This window comes from Malus domestica, chromosome 09, assembly GCF_042453785.1.
Source record: "Malus domestica chromosome 09, GDT2T_hap1".
Classification (NCBI taxonomy): Eukaryota; Viridiplantae; Streptophyta; class Magnoliopsida; order Rosales; family Rosaceae; genus Malus; species Malus domestica.
In genome coordinates this window covers 20,757,338-20,764,189 of record NC_091669.1, presented here as the reverse complement: position 1 = coordinate 20,764,189, position 6,852 = coordinate 20,757,338, and the positions used below count along the sequence as shown (strand labels likewise).

Here is a 6,852-nt window from a genome sequence, read left to right as displayed (position 1 = left end):
TAGAGGTACTTGCTTTTGTGGTTGAGACTGAAATTTCTACCGCAGGCTCTACAGTGGTAATGACTGGAATTTGTCTTGCACTTGGTTTATCGGAATGTTTGACTGAATCAACTACTTCTTTTCCTTCTTTCTTGTCCGCAGACGGTATCCTTTGGCCAGAGCGTAGAGTTATTTCATCTACCTCATCATCGTTATGGATTTCACATGAGGTCGTGCGACAATTTCCAATTTCTTCCTCGCCTCCCTTACTCTTAAAAAGTTTTGGAGGGAGGTAGTCTCCAAGGGTTATTGGTGCTCTGAAAGGCTGCTTGTACTCATCATCTTGAAAGACTTTAGGCCTTCTTTGAGTATTCTTCTTCTTTTTCTTTCCATCCTTTGAGGGTGGTCCACTCCATAATTTTCCTTTTGATCGCTTTGTGGAAGAAAGACGTTTAGCAATCTTTTTCACCTTCTTTTCACTGGCGGTTTGCCATTCGTCTTCGGATTCAAGTGATGACGAATCCTCCCAAACATCAAAACTTGGTGCCGTCATGAGCTCATACAGAGTTGGAATTTTTGGATTTCCAGAACGAGGCATACCAGGATAAGCATGGACAACTGTGGTTTCATTATCGACATGGAATCCTACAGGGATTGCCCCTTCTGGTAATGGAGCAGAGGGTGTTGATTTTCCTTCGATCATATTGGACGTTGCCGTCTGATGTTTTGAGGATGAATATACCTCGATCTCATGCTTATTGATTTTTTCTTGAATTATATCCTTAAGGATATAACAATCTTCTATCGTATGGCTGATGAGTCGATGATATCGACAATACTTTGGATCATCGGTCTTATTTACTTCAGCAGGACGCTTTGGTTCAGGAAGCGTGATCATCTTTGCTGCAAGGAGTTCGTCGAAGATAGTTCCAACATCTTCATTATCGAAACTATATTTAACTTCTTTTCTTTCCTTAAGCGAAAGCCTCCTCGTCCCTTTGGTTTCTTCTTTTCTTTTTATATTGTCACTTTTCTTGTCTACTTTGACAAATGTCGCCATAGAATCTCCCTTCTTCGACATTCTTTTGTTATCTTCATTCTTGGCGTCTGACTTATTTTCTAAGTCTTGGATCATTTTTCCAATCACATTTTTCCGGGACATTTGCTTCTCCACATTGCTTGCTTTGGATACCAACTCGTCGAAAGTTCGAGGCTCTGCAATTCCTACAAATGTTGCAATCTCAGGGATGAGGTTATTGTAACATATTTGCACTGCCGAAAATTCAGAAATCTTTTCCATGCATTGTAGGTTAAGACTCCTCCATCTTGTGATGAATTCGCTCGCACTTTCTCCAAGCCTTTGTGTTGTTTGAGCCAAATCCATTAATGTGACTTTTTTCTTTGAACTGACGAATTGAGCTAGAAAAGCTCTTTGCATATCATCCCATGTTAAAATAGATCCTGGCTCTAACTGAGTATACCATGTGAAGGCAGACCCCTTGAGTGATTGAACAAATTGTCGAACCAATAAGGGATCTGACTGCGATGTTTCCCCACAAGCTGAGTAAAAATGAGCTAAGTGTTCTTGAGGAGAACCACTTAAACCATCAAATTTATCAAAGCTCGGTTTTTTATACCCTTGGGGAAATGGCACCGTGTCATAGTGAGCTGGATAAGGTTTCCGGTATCCGAGAATTGGTGTCGTTAAAGACATTTGAAATTCACGAATCTTTTCAGCGAAAATTGCATTGATATCTTGATGCGTGAGTTGGCTACCGGAACTTTCTCCTTCTGTTTCTTTCCTTGCTCTTTCTCCAGCATTATTTATGCTAGCTTGAGCGGCTAACTGAGCTGCCAAAGTTGCAATTTGAGCCTCCTTATTAGCTACCAAAGTTGCCATTTCAGCTTCTTTTTCTGCTAGTTTTCGTTGCATTTCTAGCAATTGTTCTTCTATATTTGATGCCCCAGTCATCAAAACTTGCATGTTCTCAGATTCGGGGTCTTCATTTATCTCCAACCTTTGGAATTGAGTCATTACTCTAGGAATCTCTTCTTGGGAAAAATATTCGTTTCCACCAAGAGTATCTTTAAGGGAAGATGAACTCTCGAGAGAGTGGACTGCCAATGCTCGGGCCCTTGCACGTGTGATAGACCCCTCAAATTGAATGTTGTTACCTTCCTCAACAATTTCGTAGGCCTTGGCATTTTGTTGAACATTTCCGGATACTATTGGCAAAATTTCTTCATCTTCCTCGATAGAGGTCATCATGACCAATTCCGTTGTAGGTAATGTGATCGGGATTGTTCCGATCATGATTTGAGTGATGACAGAAACATTGATAGGCGGTGATGATGTCATTTTGAGGATCTTGCATCGAGGTATCATGGTGTTCTTGGATGAAACATCTCCAAGAAGCACCCTTGAGGCAATTTCGATGTCTTCGAGTAATCGTTCTTTAGTGATCTTCTTCCTAAGAGCTCGTGCCGTTCTTTTCCTTGCGTTCCTTAGGGCATTCTTGGACGGGCATTTTTTCGGTCCAACCTTGATGACTTTTACAGCCGCCTTGTTTGTCTTTGTTGCTAACTTAGCCTTCACCATGTTGTAGATAGTTGGTGCTTCATCGATGGTGAAGGAGATTCGGCGACCAGCACGCCCTCCATGTCCAAGTTTGGATGCAGCAGCAGAGAGTTCGTGGAAGTAAACAGTAACTTGTGGTGCCATGCTTCCTTTTTTCTGCAAAAAAGAAAATACATAGCACATTAATTATCTTCAAAATTAGAGATGAAAGGGAAAATGGGTCCCACTGGGCGTGCCAAAAATTATGTTGAGCAAAAATTGTACATAATATGTAAACAAATAATTCACTCGACACAATTTCACCCTCATTCAGTTTTCCGAAGAGGGTTTTATTAATTTGAGTTCGACCCATTCTAGGCTACACGCCTATTAATTACAATCTTTCTTTTGGGAAAGAAATACCCTTTGATTCCAATTCGAATAAAAATGTACCTTGAGGATTTTGGTATTTGTTTGATTTTATAACTGTACCTAGGTTGAATCCTAGATTGCCTACGTACCCTCTTGAGGGATCAAGTCACTCGTAGTTCATGTATTTGGTACTTGTTTTGGATTTGATGCCTTGTGCAGTTTTAGCTCATGCGGGCAAGGAGCATAGTGCCTTATGCAGTTTCAGCTCATGCGGGCGAGGAGCAACTGATGCCTTGCAGTTTTAGCTCATGCAGGCGAAGATTTGGAGCATTTGATTCGGCTTCATGCCATTTGAGATTTTTCTTCGGCTTCGTGCCACTCGAGATTTGACACAGCTTTGTGCCCTTTGAAACTTTTCTTTGGCTTCGTGCTATTTTGGTATTTGATAGTATGAGTGAATTTAGTTTATATAAACCAGGGATTCGTTTCGGTTTCACGGTTGTGTCTAAAACTTGATATCAGACTGCCTACGTATCCTTAACGGAATCAAACCGGCGTAGTTCATATTCTTGATTTCATGGTTGTGTCTGAAAATTGATATCAAACTGCCTACGTATCCTTAACGGAATCAAACCAGAGTAGTTCATAATCTTGATTTCATGGTTGTGTCTGAAAATTGATATCAAACTGCCTACGTATCCTTAACGGAATCAAACCAGCGTAGTTCATAAAAAACTTGATATCATGGTTGTGTCTGAAAATTGATACCAGACTGCCTACGTATCCTTAACGGAATCAAACCAGCGTAGTTCATAAAAAACTTGATATCATGGTTGTGTCTGAAAATTGATACCAGACTGCCTACGTATCCTTAACGGAATCAAACCAGCGTAGTTCATAAATTTTGAGACTCATCGCGGCTTTGTGCCATTTGATACTTGATACGGCTTCGTGCCATTTTGAGATTCTGTTGCGGCTTCATGCCATTTGATATTTGACTTTTTCTTTGGCTTCATGCCTTTTGTATACTTGAATTTTGGAGCGGCTTTGTGCCGTTAAATAAAATTTGATGGACATTCTTGATGAATAATCAATCAAACTTGTACAAGTGAGTTTGGGTCAACATATTGAACCTCTCTTTTTATAGAGCCGTTTTCCATGGTGGGATTTTAATTTTCCATACCATTTTTGCCTACACCTTCCTTCTTTTCGTATGCTTGTAATTGGGTACAAATAAGTGATCATGCCGATTGATTTAGTGATGGGCATTTTAAGAATTTTCGTGTGGTGAGATTCATCCCACATGGTTTGGGAAAAGTTGATCAACATAAATTGGTCTGGTGCCTTTTCTTTGAAGGTCTCACGCAAGCAACATTCTCAATTAATTTGAGAATTTTGTTCACAGCCAACTTCTTATTTTTTGCCCTTTTTTTTATGTACTTTTCTTTTGAATTTTTCAACCCATGGATCTTTGAACCCACTTGGGATTTTCAAGCCTGACAACAATCTTTACTCCTCCTTTTTTTCTATGTGACTTTAAAGCTTTACTCTTCTTCTTCACGTGGGGTGCATGTTTCTTTGGCATCCATTTCCCCTTCTTTTATATATATATATATATATATATATATATATATATCATCTTCATTTAAGCATGGGACTCTGAACCAATTTGACCCAAGTTTTCTGACAGCAAGCTTCACACTTTTCTTTATTTGTCTTTTAAAGGTCTCCAAGTTCCAATGGGACTTCTAATTTCAATCGACCTTACTTTTTCTTTATGTGAGTAGACTCTCACGTGATGAACATGACTATTTCTTTGTTCCTCTTTTTCCTGGAACGTCTTCGAAGAATGGAGCAGCAGCAACGTGTCAAATTCTGAGTCATGTTCAACTTTTGCCGACAAGTTTATGCATATTTGGTGATCTCATGAAGGACGGGTTTTTGAGGACAGTCTCCATACTTCTTGTTCTCAGAGCCAAAAATTAATAAACTCCTATATGAATAAAACAAATGGAAAAGCCATTGATTTTCTTCCTTTGCATTTAATCTCCATGTGGAGCAACATTTCTATTTTATTTGGGGAGTATTTTATCCGTAGTAGCACTCCACCTTTTCTCTTCCTTGCTGGATGCTTTGTCTTCTAACTCAATCTTCTGTGAACACAGATAGCATCTACATCGTCTTCTTTTCCTAATAACTTAAACAGCAGCCCGCACAATTTTTTTTGGTGTTCTATGTCGGCAGTACATCCTTCCCTTCCAAGACAATTTTTCCTTGACTTCAAGACAATGACGGCGGCGGTCGGGTTGCTCCTTTGTAGAGTTTCAGTGGCAAGTGAACTGAGGTGACACAAATAATGGAGACGGGTTCGTTGTTGTCTTTCTTCTCTGCAACCTTATTCCTCCATACTTGAAGCTTATTGTTACTTTCTTTGAAAATGACTTGCAAGTGGGAATTCTACGTGATTTGCTTTGCAGGTGTTCTACTTTGCTTTTGCTGCACCATTTTCCTTTGTTTGAATTTGATGAAAACTCTCCAAGCATCTTCAGTTTCTCTTTAATAGGCAGGGATCACTTCTTATTCTTCCACGCCAAGCTGTTACAATTACCGGGAGAGACCGTGACAATCTGATTTTGGAGGGCATCAGTTGAAGGGTGTTGATGACGAAGCGATGGAAACATTATGTCTGTCCACTATCTTATAACCATCATCCGTGACTTGGTGTCCAGAACTTTTGAAGTTGTCCCTTGGTTACTTTTTACGAACCAGGACTGCACGTTTTTGTCTACTCGGAGTGCGGATAGCACTGCCCTTGGGCTTTTTCCGAATGACTGCCGGAAACAACGCTTGAAGAGCGGTGGTGTTGCGGTTTGGATGATTGCTTGGTTCACCGTCCTCGGGGCCCTTGGGCTTCTTCCGAAGGACGGCTGAAGACAACGGTTGAAGAGCGGTGGTGTTGCGGTTTGGTTGCTGCATCAACACCTGCTGCCATCGGTTGAGCAGGGAAGAGAAATTTCCCAAGTTTTCTTCATAGGTCTCGGTGAATAACCAGAGAGAGCGAGAGAAAGGATCTGGGGTTGCTTATTTAGAGTCTCTACCTTCATTTTTTTTGCTCTGGGGAATGGGACAGTTTGAAGAAGCAAAGTGCTTCTTTTCTTCCTACAAAGCAAAGAAGAGAACCAACCCAGAAAAAAAATTAAAAAAGAATGAAACGGCTTATACCTTCAAATGCCGTGTAGTTTCTCCTGCTCTTTGTTCTTGCGTGTAGATCTTGATTTCTTCTTCTCCTTTCTTTTCCTTTGTTGTGCCTTTGCTCTCTTGCTTTGCCTCTCTATTGTCTTCTCTGTGCTTTTCAATTTCTGCAGCGTCTCCTCTCTTGTTTCCCCTGTCTTTTTTCTGTCTGTCCCTTTTTTTGTTGTTGCAGGTGATGCCTATTTATAGGCATCATAGGAGAGTTCTAGAGCTTGTTACGTGGGGGGAGAGGTAGAGGCCATGACCTCCTGCCACTTTCTGTTAACCACCATTTCTGACTCCACGTTCCTTTTTGTTTGCAGAAAATGGGGAGCACCTGTATTTTTTTTCTTTTGTGTACGTTACTTCCCCCTTTTGTAGGAGAAAATAAATTTTTTATTTATTTCTGAATGTTTTTTGTGGGTAAAGCCCATCCTCATCCTTTGGGCTTGGATTACACCTTGTAGTTTGATCCAATTTGTATGGACTCTATTTTTTCATATGTTTATTATTTTTTTTGTTCAACACTGCCCAAAAGAGAAAAACAAGAAAACTCAGCCAGCAGCTCAAAAGACCATTACTGAACATATTGGATAACAAAGGACTAATTAAAGACAGTATTGAAATTTGAAAATCTTAGCTAGTGTGGATTCTAACCCGGTTGCTCGCATTAATATTTCTCCAGTTATGTAATCACGAAATATCCAATCCCG

At 40.2% G+C, this 6,852-nt stretch overlaps 1 long non-coding RNA gene across 1 annotated transcript; it reads left to right on the top strand.

Moving 5' to 3' along the window:
- The first annotated feature begins 4,572 nt into the window (after window positions 1-4,572).
- Window positions 4,573-6,542, top strand: LOC114827021 (uncharacterized). Its single transcript, XR_003776256.2, has 2 exons — window positions 4,573-5,274; window positions 5,386-6,542. It is a non-coding gene; the product is annotated as an uncharacterized lncRNA (long non-coding RNA).
- The last annotated feature ends 310 nt before the right edge of the window (window positions 6,543-6,852 follow it).